This window comes from Gymnoscopelus braueri (assembly GCF_963280865.1).
Source record: "Gymnoscopelus braueri genome assembly, contig: SUPER_20_unloc_1, whole genome shotgun sequence".
NCBI classification, from domain to species: domain Eukaryota; kingdom Metazoa; phylum Chordata; class Actinopteri; order Myctophiformes; family Myctophidae; genus Gymnoscopelus; species Gymnoscopelus braueri.
In genome coordinates this window covers 1,378,673-1,393,057 of record NW_027660990.1, presented here as the reverse complement: position 1 = coordinate 1,393,057, position 14,385 = coordinate 1,378,673, and positions in this window count along the sequence as shown.

Below are 14,385 nucleotides of genomic sequence, written 5' to 3'. Positions count from 1 at the left end.
CTTAGAACTCATAAGCCAGTTCGATCCATTACTGGCAGAGCATCTTGGAAGCTATGGAAACCCAGGTAGAGGATATACAAGCTACTTGTCATCTACAACATGTGATGAGATTATTCAATTGATGTCAGACAAAGTTTTGAGTAATATCACAAGCGAAATTAAAAGTGCAAAATACTTTTCTGTCGTCGTTGACTCCACCCCAGATATCACTCACATCGACCAGCTGACTTTAATAATTCGCTACTTGGAACCAAAGAGCCTTAAACCAGTTGAGCGTTTTCTGAAGTTTATTATATTACACGCTCATACAGCTGAGCATATGATGACTACACTCACGTCGGCCCTGGATGAACTTGGCATTGACCTGATGGACTGTCGTGGCCAGAGCTACGACAACGCCAGCAATATGGCTGGCAAATATACAGGACTACAGGCTAGAATTAAAGAAAAAAACAACCTTGCAGATTTTGTACCTTGTTCTGCACATTCGCTGAATTTAGTAGGGTCTTATGCAGCCGAAAGCTGCATTGAAGCCGTGTCATTTTTCGGATTTGTGCAGAGTCTGTACAATTTCTTTTCTGTGGCTACAAAACGGTGGAGGGTTCTCATGACACACCTACGCAATTCTGAGACGAACAAGACACGCAAGCTCACGTTAAAAAGCCTGTCTACCACCAGATGGTCAGCACGGGCTGATGCTACAAAAGCCCTCCGAGTGGGCTATAAGGACATACAGGACGCCCTGGAAACTATTCGCAGCGATGATGAATATACTAAAGGTGTTCAATGTGAAGCTGGCCAGCTGAGTGCAATAATGGACAATTTGGAAACAGCTTTCATGACTGTTGTGTGGGACACTGTACTGAAAGAAATCAACACAACAAGTAAAGCATTGCAACAAGTTGACCTGGACCTGTCCACGGTTACTCAGCTGTACAATGTACTGATTGATTTCATCCATGAGACCCGAGATGATTTTGATGCCTATGAGGCTGAAGCGAAAACAATGACAGAAAATGCCACATACAAGGCAGACACGAGCAGGCACAAGACACGAAGAGCTAGGGCTGATGAAACTAAAACTACGCCCGATGTGAGACGCACAGGACGAGAGAAATACCGGATTGAAACTTTTTATCCCATATGCGACTGCCTTGATGTTGAATTACGGCGACGCAGAGAAGCATACCAGAAGCTACAAGGGAAATTCGGATTCCTCTCACAGATTCATAAATTGAGCAGAAGTGAAATTCGCTCAGCTGCAGAAACGTTTGCGACACAGTATCCACGGGACTTGGAGCAGGATAAGTTTGTGGATGAGTTTAGCCTCTTCGCTTCATTGTTTAAAAGCTCAGAGCCAGAACAACGCGCGTCCGCTACTACAATGCTTAAATGGATAAAGAACAGTGGCCTGCAGAACAGCTTCCCCAATGTTGAAATAGGCCTTCGCATGTATTTGACCCTTCCACTATCCAATTGCTCGGGAGAGCGATCCTTTTCTGTCCTAAAGCGTGTCAAGAACTACCTTCGATCAACAATGACAGAGGAAAAGCTAAACGCCTTTGCATTACTGGCCATAGAGAGCAGCATCACCGTTGCTTTGGACTGTGATGGACTAATTGAGGACTTCGCAATAAAGAAGGCCAGAAGGAAGCCACTGTAGAGTGGGTGTCTGGGTGAGTAACCTAATTAACAAATAATGTATTCATAATGTAACAGTCTAGCATCATCATAGATGGGTGGCCTTTTAAAACTGAAAAGTGCGTCTCTCTCTCTCTCTCTCTCTCTCTCTCTCTCTCTCTCTCTCTCTCTCTCTCTCAACTCAGACATTCGCTGTCCAGGGTGTTGACGTGCGAGGACGCGCGCTGCATACTGACAGTCTCAGAGCGAGGGAGGTTGTGAAGAAGAACTAAGAAGACATTTTTTGATTTTATTAGATTCTACTTTGATTTGCCATCTTTATCGCTAATGTTCATATTAAAAATACATAGGCCTACTGCCTACATTGCACACTACTGTCAGTGTCAAAAGGATAAAAAGCAAGAAAGCTAAAAACTCGGGAAGTTGCCAAGAAGAAATGCTCTTTTTTATTTTATTTTAGCTTAGATTTGGTGCTTATTATAAGAGACTTTGGGCTTCCTTTCCCGTAAAGTTGCTTGTAAATAGTAGGCTATAGTTACGGCCGGGTTGCGTTCTTTTGGGCTTGTAAAGTGGAATTGCTTATTTGGGCTTTCTTCCAAATCTTTTATTATTATTTAAACCAGTGGTTCTAAAATATGTCATGGTTGGACCCCCAAATTAATAAGTATTTGTCCCTAACCCCCGATCTGAAAATGTCATCAATGTTCATGTAAAGAAAGTTGCACACGCTGCACTCATTAAAAGCAATTATTGGTTGAGTGTGTTGTTTTAGCATATTTTGCAATTTGCACTATATTAAAACGTCTTGATTCCTAGGCTTGTGTTTTGTAACTTTGTCAAAAACGTTATCATGATGGTGTTGTGAGTGAGTAAGACATGTAATGGTGTCACATGCAATGATATAATTTATATTGAGTTAAATTCTTCCCGCTAATCTGTAACACTGAAATTATGCTGCTGTAAACTGCATTTTAACATCCAAACTTGTAGTCTGGCAGTGCCGTGCGGCGGCCGCGGATGCGGGGGGTGGGGGGTTTGGTTGAGGGGGGGGGCAGGGACGTGGAGACAATCTACACTTCATGGAGTACAGAATTAACCGAAATAACCGAATTAATGTAACAAAAACACCCCCAAAAAAGTAACCGACCCGGTGGAAAACCGCAAAAAAATTTTCGCGCATTTCATTAGTTTACAAGAGAGATGTAATGCATAGAAACCACATATATAAATATATAGACTAATTTTGAAAAATAATAATAATAATAATAAAGTTTGAAAACATTTTGACAAATACCCAAGTCATTAGAAATAATTAAAAATAATTAAAATTACAACTACAAAGGTTACACAGAACCCCTTCAGTCAACTAATACACCTCGAATTGAAGGCACAATAAAGCCCATATCGGGCATATTAAAATTTGAGCTATATTATACTGTGTAGAAACCTTGAAATCTACTGTCGTGTATCGGGTCCTGTGCTATAGAATATGGACTAAAATTACTTCATTAATACATTATAAACCCAGGAACTGTTAAAGTGTTTTATGACATAAGGAGACCAAAAGTCACTAAGTTAGATATGGGGTCTGCTACAGTCGAATTGGTCAAGATAACACTTCTAAGTACCCTGTCTATTGTTATAGGTGTGAATCTAAAACACCGCACCCGGCTGAGCTCTTTGTTCCCACAGAGCCCATTCTAATATTATGCAAGAGTGCCTGTTGACATTAAGACAGCTGCTCTCTCAACCAGCAGACTGACAAGAATTAAGTTAAAACATACAGGATTCATTATAAAATGTTTACTAGTCTTTTCTAAATTTACAGATAGATATGAGCTTTAGTAAAATATAGTGGAAGACCTTTAGTGGGATAATATGATCATTCTGTGTTTTAAATCTGAGGTTAATGGTGAGGTTAATGCAAGTGTACATGATGTTTTCTCCTGGGGGAGAAAAGCTCTCCAAGTATGGTAAACAGCTGAGGAACTCTGGAGGAGCGCGAGTTTCCTTAAACAACCTTAATTATCTAGATCATTCATACAAAGTCGGACATGTTAATGTTTAGACTTATTTCGAAGCTAATAAAATGTTGTATAATAATGTTATAATGTGAGCGTATGGGAAAGTACGGTTTTATAGATAGGGATAAAGTAAATTGTCATGTGTCAGTGTGAAGGAGGCAGATCCATTGTGTGAGAAAGGCTTGCCAAGAAGTCTATTGTTTTGACAGAGCTTGTTTTTGATTGACTGATACAGAAAATAGGTAGTACTATGTGTAAATGCTTTGAGATATAATGGCCTGGTTTTGAGGGGAACGGGGCTCCGTGTTTGACAAGTAAGCGGATGCCACGCTCAACAGAATAAAGCAGATTCTATGGACAAGATGCGCTATATATTGATTTGACCCAAATGTATGGATTGCTAAAGGACTCTGACAATTAAGTGAATTGTTGAGAATGAAAACCTCGGACTCTGAGCTGTGACTTATTTCCTCCCCGGATATGGACCTTATTTCTGTCGGTTCCTTATGGCTTAGATTGGAAAAAGAGAAACAGGAATACAATAACGGAGTAGGCCAAATCTAACATACCATTTATGTATGTCGGACACTTTGGGACTATTGAAATAATGGTTACAAAAATGGATTTAGTTCAAGGGATTCAATTAAACCATGAGGTTCCACACAATTTAGAGTGAAGATCCAATAGACCAATTATTTGTTTACCAACATTGAGACTGGATGGACAGGTGATTGTTTCACGCAATCAATTCTCAACCTGTTGTTTTGGGGTGTGCTGAAACCAGCGCACCCCAACCCCCTCTTGTGTGTTGACTGGTGAGGCGCGTCCTAGCGAAACCTGATAGAATGGCTTTCATTGCGTGCATACTGGTTGCACGCATACTGGTTCTTATCAGTGTGATGTCGTCTGTTAAGGGGTCTATAGGCTTCCCTCTGTAGAAGAAGTTTTATTGTATCACCGCCCCACCGAGAAGCTGTAGATCCATGATCTCTCTCTTTGTAGTATCTGGCAATGGCATACTCCATATTATTATTCCTGATAGCTGCCTTATGTTCTGCTATTCGCACCTTCAAATGTCTTTTTCTTTGGCCAACATAAACCTTACCACAGGGACATGTCAGCATGTAAATGACATGTGTAGTGTTACAATTAATAAAGTTCCTTATTTTATATTCCTGTCCAGATTGTGGATGGTAGAAAACCTTTGTGTTCATGGTGTTAGAACAATGGGTGCATCGACCACATGGGTGATTACCACACAACTCTGTTCTTAGCCAGTTGGAATGACTTATAACAGGAGATTTATACATTGAACTGTCAACAGAGTCCTTTATGTTTTTTCCTCTTTTAAAACAGAATCTTGGTGGTAATGATGCAATATCTTTTAAATGGGGGTCACATTTGAGTATGTTCCAGTATCTTTTTTTAACAACTTGAGATGAAGTATTATATTCTGAAACAAACGTGACTCTGTTACCTGGGGTGTCTTTAATGACATATTCCAAAAGGGTTTCCCTCTTTAATATGCCCGATATGGGCTTTATTGCGCCTTCAATTTGAGGTGCATTAGTTGACTGAAGGGGTTCTGTGTAACCTTTGTAGGTGTAATTTTAATTATTCTTTATTCTTTCTAATAACTTGGGTATTTGCCACCTTCTATACATTTTTCAAACTTTATTATTATTCTTTTTTTTTCAAAATTAGTCTATATATGTGGTTTCTATGCATTACATCTCTCTTGTAAACTGATGAAATCTAACAAGATGTGCACAAGTCTTTATTAATATATATGTTACAGTATGATTGGAGAACCAGTACGATTGAAGAAAGCGCGCTTGTTTTTACCACCCACCCAGCACTAGAGGGAGCCAACATATGCACAAACATATATGGCCACACACACACACACACACACACACACACACACACACAGTCACACACACACACACACACACACACACACACACCCACACACACACACACACACACACACACGCGCACACACACGCGCACGCGCTCATGCTTTTTTTGGTTTATTGAAAGCAGGACTGTTTAGATACTTTTATTGTGTTCTGGCTTTTGTTTTACTTTCTCCCTGACACACACACACACACACACACACACACACACACACACACACACACACACACACACACACACACACAGTGATCCATGAAAAGAACTATTCTGTCCCTATCGGTTTACAACTCAAACGGCGCTGAGTCGACTAGTAGAGCATCGGCCGGTCAGCGCGGGCACTCGCGCCTGGAGGCGCGAGGGCGCGCTTCCTCGGCCTCAAGCTCCACTAAGTCGGCGCGCCTCCGTCATGGACAAGCGTGTGCGTGTGAACGCGTGTTCAGCGTTCCCCTCATAGATATTATGGTTCCCCTAGCGTAGCTTCCTGGTTGCTATGTGGGGGGGAACAACAAAAGACAGGTCCGCGTCGGCGCATCAAAGCCCCGCCTCTCCGCGCTCTCCTTCTCCTCCTCGGAGGAGGAGGAGAAGGAGAGAAGGAGAGGACGGGACGGTTTATTACGCGAGGAGGAGGAGGAGGAGGAGGCTCCTCTTCCTCGCGAGCCTCGCGTAATAAACCCCCGCCTCGCAGCGCCGCGTCCTCCTTCTCCTCCTCGCGAGCGTCGCTAATAAACCCTGTCTCGAAAAGCCCCGCCTCGGCCCGAAGGAGCCCCGTGCCTAAAAACGAGCGCTCTGTCTTCAATCGTACTGGTTCTCCAAACGTACTGTGACATATATATATATATATATATATATATCGTTAAAATGTACACGCTCTACACGCTCACAACGCTTGCAAGCTTACAACGACTATAACTAGGGTATTCATTCACGCAAAACTAAACAAAAAAACAAAACAAAAAATATATAAATGGAAACAAAGGACATACAGGGTTTCCGCCCCAACATTGACACAATTGGTATAGTCCCTCTTTTCACAGTCACACAGGGAGAGAAGCAATGATTTGCAAACCCATTTATGGATAAATTAAAGAAGGCCGGAATAATATTACTAATGCCCCTGCCACCCTGGGGAAATGTATGTGTACAATTCATATCCAACGCAAACTTCTGAAAGCTGTGATGCGTACAGGGAATAAGAGATGAGTGCTAGTTGAAAAGTGCATTATTTGCATTCCACTGAATCAATAGTACTTTAACCCATGAAGACCGGGGAACGCATCTGTGTGTCATTTTAAGATGTATTTGGGCTATTAAAAAAATAGCAGATCTACAAGCTCATAGTGCGGCAGAGCTTGTAGATCTGCTATTTTTGGAAAGAAATTGTGAAAATGTGTGCAAACCTTTGAAAATATATTTACATTGTTAACTCAAATCTTTGCTTCTGGGGGTCCCTGGAACAAAATGTTTTGAGATGGGGTCCGCGGCCAAATACATATCATTTTGGGGGTCCTTGACATGAAAAAGGTTTGAGAACCACTGATATTATAGCAACATAAGTTTTTACAAAAAACTGTTTGGATTTAGCAGACATCTGTATAATCCCCCAGAAGCTGAGTTAAAGATTTTGGCTTTAAAACAATTTATTTCAATGATTTGCACACATTTTCAAGATAGAAAAAATAAATAGCAGATATGCAAGCTTGTAGATCTGCTATTTTTGAATAGCCAAATAAATCTAAAAATGACACACAGATGCGTTCCCGGTCTTAATGGGTTAACCATTATCTGGATTGTTCTTGGCTGTTTAGTGGGGTTCCGTGTCAATGTAAAAAATAATTTTCATTTACGATTCATGTAAAAGTTTCGTTTTCACTACTAATTTGAAGGTAAGGGTCTATAGAACAATTCTGGTCGAAGATTTTTTCACCCAGATAAAAAATTGGCCTCTAGGGGGCGCCGGCAGTTGTCAGCCCTAGCAAAATATGTTAACTATTGTAACTTTTGATTGGATTATCCGATCTGAACATATGAGATATGTATGGATACAGGATCAGGAGTAGCATTTGGTACTTCAAGCATATTACCCATTTCATTTTCCAGTAGTTGCGCATATCGTCAAAAATAGATATAGTAGGGGACCGAGTATGGGTAATTTGTTGTTTTAATTTCAAATTGAAGTTTAGTTTTCACTATAAAATTGAAGTTAAGGGTCTATAGAACATTTCTGGTTCAAGTGTCAAGCACTCAGATAAAGAAAATGGCCTCTAGGGGCTGTCAGTGGTTCCCAACCCCACACCAGCCGTAGAACAATATTGGAACTGACTTTTGATTGGATTATCCAATATGAACATAATGAGGTATCTATGGATTCAGGATCAGGAGTAGCAACTGGTACTTCACACATATTTCCCAAAGAAACAATATTTCTTCTGCTATCTGCACATTTCCACAAGAATAGTCAGAAGAGGTCTATGCGCTAACGTATATGTCGGAATAGCATTAATTTCCATTTTTGTCTCCACTACCCATATATCTACTTGAATAACTAACATTACAGTGTCTTGCTATGTACATTATTAGTATTATTGTCTCCGCCGTAGGTGGAGAATATGTTTTCGCTTCGTCCCGCCGTGTGTGAGCAAACATTGTTAGCCAAGCTAACATTGGTCAAGCTCCACGTGACACGTGTCAATTTGTTGACACCAATGCCTCTGATTGGCTAGAGGGACGCATGACGAAATAAAATTCTATAAATAGGTGTGTCACTTCAAAAAGCCCTTACTTTTTGAAGTGAGGTAAGACAGGATCAATCAGACTTGATTGGAACAGTACCTTCAAGTCCAAATCACCCGTCTGTGCGTGTGTGTGTCCCTCTGAGAACACCTAACATTGGTCAAGCAAAGGCGCAGAAGGCCAAAGCTAAGAAAGCATACTCATCTACAATTGTAACACAGAAGAGGACTAGAGTTGAATTGATCCCACAACAAGGCCGAAGTCTTAATACGTGTCAATATGTTGACATCAATGTCTCTGATTGGCTAGAGGGACGCATGACGAAATAAAATCCTATAAATAGGTGTGTCACTTCAAAAAGCAGTTTACATTTTTGAAGTGAGGTAAGACAGGATCAATCAGTCTTGATTGGAACAGTACCTTCCAGTCCAAATCACCCGTCCGTGCATGTCTGTGTCCCTCTGAGAACACCTAACATTGGTCAAGCAAAGGCGCAGAAGGCCAAAGCTAAGAAAGCATACTCATCTACAACAGTAACACAGAAGAGGACTAGAGTTGAATTGATCCCACAACAAGGCCGAAGTCTTAATACTGTAACAATTGGCCACCTTGATCAAATACATTATGTAGCACTAGAGAAAACTGACATAGATCAAACACACTAATCAACTGCTGAAACTGTTCAAGACAACAATGAAGATGAAGAAGACAGACAAGTATTTGAACAAACCAGTCAATTACGACCACTCCCATATGACACATTGCTTCAAGAAGAACATTCTTTAGATGCAAACACTACATATTCAGTCGCCCCTGCAGAACACCAAAAACCACGCACATTCTACCAACAGTACCTTGCAGTACAAATCACCCGTCCGTGCGTGTGTGTGTTCCTCTGAGAACACCCAACATCAGTCAGTTTTACGTGACACCACAATATGTAATATAAATATATAAATAGGAGGCTGAGATCACACAATGTAACTAACTCCCATTATGCAAACTAAAGAAGCAGCAAATGAGCATCTGAAACCTGATGAAGACGCAAAGGCGCAGAAGGCCAAAGCTAAGAAACAGAGAGAAGGAATGAAATTAAGAGTATGTTTTCGCTTCGTCCCGCCGTGTGTTAGCATGGCCCCTAGCCAAGCTAACATTGGTCAAGCTCCACGTGACACGTGTCAATATGTTGACACCAATGCCTTTGATTGGCTAGAGGGACGCATGACGAAATAAAATCCTATAAATAGGTGTGTCACTTCAAAAGGCCATTATGTCTTTTGAAGTGAGGTAAGACAGGATCAATCAGTCTTGATTGGAACAGTACCTTCCAGTACAAATCACCCGTCCGTGCGTGTGTGTGTCCCTCTTGAGAACACCTAACATTGGTAACATTCTGCTGGCGGAGACTTGTGCTCCGAGGAGCACATTTTCTAGTTAGTATTACTTTCCATTTTAAGATAAATCATTCCAGAACAGCATGTTAAATGTCTTTCAATATGTAGGCAGGATTTCTATTAATTTATGGCATACATCCAAATCTGCTGTATGCCCAGCTCAAAATTGACCATTTAAAGATGGTGGCCACCACTATGCTGAAATATATTACGTAAAACATATTTTTGACTACACAAGGCAGAAACTTGATTGAATTTAGCTTTTTAGGTTTTCATATATGTGACTGAGTACAATGGTTTATGCCGCAAGTGAGCATTTTTAATTTTTCATTTTTTGACAGATTATTAAAGTAGAGAATATAAGCTTTCATATGATGTATCATTCATTAGCCATTAGCCATTTTCTCATAGTTATAATGTATCAAGAGTGCAATACACCTCCCAACCGATGCGGTCGCGTAGTTGAAAGCAAATGGATAAAATGGCCACCGATCGGATTAAAATTATTTTTATTGAACAATACGGAAGATACGTGTACTTACATGGGCCCGTACATAATTGTAACATCCGTGGCCATGTGTTAAGCACTTTATATTTGAAATCTGAACGTTTATGTAGATGTACGGGCTGTAAATGAAGAAAGTCCAAACACCAGGTTGCAGTTCAGGCAAGACACTCGCCACAACGAGCTAACGAGGCTATGCCATCTAGCCTAGCTACACGTTGTGGAATACAGTGGAATACTTCCATTCAAACGAGCGGCCTGTTTAGCTGAAAGGTTGGTATAGCTTAAAATGGGGGGGGGGGGGTCATCAAACACACGGAGGAAAATGAATGAATAATCCTTTCTGCTGAGCAGATCAGAGCAACTTTCGCTATGCGCCTAAAGTTAAGCAACAACGCCACATAACCAGAGACCAGTGTTGCCAGATTCTATGAGAGCAATAAGCAACCAGGTCTAGGAAAAAAAAGCCCAAAATAAGCGACTATGGGCCACATGAGCATACCCTACTGTATGCATCAGCTATTTGCAAATAACAGATCTACAAGCTCACAACGCGCCGCATCGCGAGCAACGCACTGTGAGCTTATAGATCTGCTATTTTCAAATACAATCTTGGGGGCTGACTTATAATAACAATACCTGGCAACGCTGGCTCTTGCGGTGCTCAGACCATAGGCTCAGTGAAACCGGAGTACAATGCCTAGCTAGCGACCAATCGAAACTCTATGCAAATCTCGGCCAAGTGTCTCTCCACCCCCCAAAGTAACACAGAGACTCGCTCAAAAGCAGCATAGTAGAGCCTACTTTGCCCTACAAATGTAACCATTTAATGATTCTCCCACGACTATATTTTGCAATAGAAACCTTCTTTAACATTCGAACTGTGTTAATATGAAAAAAAAAACGAAAAACACAAAAAAAATAAACCAAGTAAAATACACATTTTTACTCTGTTTCCACAGACGCGACTTGGGGAAGCTCTTACCAGTAGGGATCACATATGGAGAATCCAATCCCATATTCTGATTTGAGGAATGTGTTTAAAATGTATATTGGGGAAATTGTCATTTATAGGGGATATTACAAACAATTTGGAACAAATTAGGCCTAAGGGAACCCGTGACAGCTGGAAGTCCAGGGAGTCCTGGGTTGTCCCACTTCTCCCCTGTACAGTTTTGATAAGCTCCAAATTCGAGGGCTGAGCAGGGCCATTAAGGGTATAAGTTAGATGGGCTCATCAGTGGGGATACAGTGAAGAGGCATGGCCCCTTATGGGCCTGGAGAGGGTGTGGGGTCAGAGCAGAACTGTCAGAACATACAGTGTCTACTGGGTGTCTAGGAACGGGTAGAGGCGGAGTGTAGCAGGGATAGGGTTTAGCTTTGCTTGTTGCTTTTTATCTGGAGCTTTTTAACAGCTAAAGGGGAAAGCTGAACAGTCCATGAGGCCCTGTGCTCCATTCTCCTCCATATGATCCTAGTGTAACCAATAGGGCTGTAGTCGAGACCACCTAAAGCGAGTCCAAGTCAGTACCAAGTCCGAGGGGGGGCGAGTCCGAGTCAAGACCGAGTCCGGGAGGCCAGGGAGGGGGTCGAGTCCGAGTCAAGACCGAGACCGACGGGGGGCGAGACCAAGTCAAGACCGAGACCGACGGGGGGCGAGACCGAGTCAAGAACGAGACCAGATATTTTTTTTTATTTTTTATATAGGTACAGAAAACAATCTTGATCTGAAACACTGCAATTATATGTTTCTGACTTTGGAAAAGCTCAAAATTAGGTATGCCTGGCCTACTACAATGAGCTCTATTCAATAAGTATGCATAATGTGTGAAAATGTGTATTGTCACTATGTGTAAATAAATGTACATGGCACTTTTATGTAAAAATATTACAAAATGTTTGATTCATTCAAATATTTATTTGAAATAACAAGTAAGTAACATAGCCAGAACACAATGCTTTTTGCTAAACACAACTGTGCTGTACAAGCTCATTTTAACCACAAAAAAAGAAACAAAAACAAATCACCTTTAACCCGTTAAAACCGGGAAAGCATCTGTGTCATTTTAGATTGTTGCTATACAGTATATAGCACCTTAAGTTTTTCAGAAAATTCTTAGGATTTAGAACATTGGTTTAGAACAGTGGTTCTCAAAAATAGCAGATCAAATACAAGCTTGTACATCTGCTATTTGAAAAATCTTGAAAGTGTTCTTCAACAAAAATATTTCTTCTGGGGGTCCCTGGCACTTTGCAGTGTGCTTCTTCTTTGCAGTTGTCTTGCAAATGAATTATTTGTGTTCCACATATCCAAACCGCACAATAGCTGAATTGGCCGACATTTTCTTGAACGTAGGCTTAATCACATGTGTGTGTCCATTAACCTGTTTGGTCTGGTGTCAGTTTCCGACCAAAACCTTTCAAATTAATGGCTCGTCTTCAAATTAAAACAACACGCTCATCCAATGGTGTAAAATAAAGTAATTAAGTACATTTACTCAAGTACTGTACAACTTAAGTACAATGTTGAAGTATTTTTTTTTACTACTGGATTATTTCCAATTTTCAATACTTTTACTTCTACTCATATCAGAGGCAAATATTGTACTTTTACTTGACTACAATTATTTGAAAACGTAGTTTGCAGCAGATATAAATTATTACATAATAAAAATATATTAACCACTTTAGCCATATTTTATACCATAGAGTAGACTATTTGAAAATAGCAGATCTACAAGCTCACAATTGTGAGCTTGTAGATCGGCTATTTTCAAATATTTTAGTACTTTCACTTTTGGTACTTTAAGTATATTTTGAAGCCAATACTTTTACTCAAGTAACAGTTTGAACACAGCTCAATTACTTTTACAGAGTATTTGCCTCATGCATACAGGTTGATGCTTTTATATTCATGGTGAAAATGTTTCTGGATGTAGGCCTACTTATTGTTTTATTGTATGAAATAAATAATAGGATTGATAGAATTATAGAAATAGAATTGATCTTAATATGAAAAGCAGAAAGAGGTCAGTCTCCCTGTGCGCAATTACGCACAATGTGGTACAACTTACAAGAGAATAGATAATTTAAGTGATTTGTACATTACATGTAGGTATATCTCCAGACAAGCCGACGACAGCATCGGTCAGGATCTAATGTTAATTAATGTTTTTAGTTTTGCTGCTTGGACTGATATATTTACTGCAGTGAGTGACACAGTATAATGTGCGCAAGGAAACCTTACTGAAAGCAGTCTCTATTCATCTTTAGATGATTAGAGACTGATGATTAAAACAACCACAGGCTACACAGTGAACACACAATAAATAAATAAACACCTGTTCGTGGATATAATTTTAAAAGAATATAAACTAGAGGGACAGGACTGCTGGTGTTCTGCTGCTGCTGCGCTGTCAACTGCTGCAAGATGATGTGCTCCAAGAAAGCTGTCCATAAGCGCCAGACAGCTCTCTTATAATGTTAATGTGAATGGGCTCCTCATAATATGGGTATAATAAAATTATTTCATTGCATTGTAGTGACTTGGTCTTGGACTCGAGTGGACTCGGTGGGGGTAGAGTCCCGAGTCCCTTAGTCCGAGTCCGAGTCAAGACCGAGTCAAATTATGGGCGAGACCGAGTCAAGACCGAGTCAAACTATGGGTGAGACCGAGACAAGACCGAGTAAATCAAAAAGCGGTCTCGAGACCGAGACCGGTCTCGAGTACTACAGCCCTAGTAACCAACCTCCAGGCCCACAAGGGGTCATGTCCCTGCTGCTATCGGACAGACAAGCATTGCTTTCTGTATTCACCTGTTACAGCCCATGCCATAATGATAAGTCACTGATGACCACTGGTAATATTATTTAGAAACAACCAGACTCTCCTGTGAGCCAGTCTGACATAGGGATACACAGAGAAAAATGCTGGGTTGTTTATCTACCCAGATGCTGGGTTATGAAATGGTTGACCCATTATGGGTTATGGCTGACCCATCATGGGTTAACCATAACCCATATGGGTCATTTTGTACAACCCATTGGGTGAGTCGGCCTTTTACTCAGTACATGGGTTATGGCTGACCCATGATGGGTTAACTATAACCCATAATGGGTAATTTTGTACAACCCATTGGGTGAGTCGGCCTTTTACTCAGTACATGTGTTA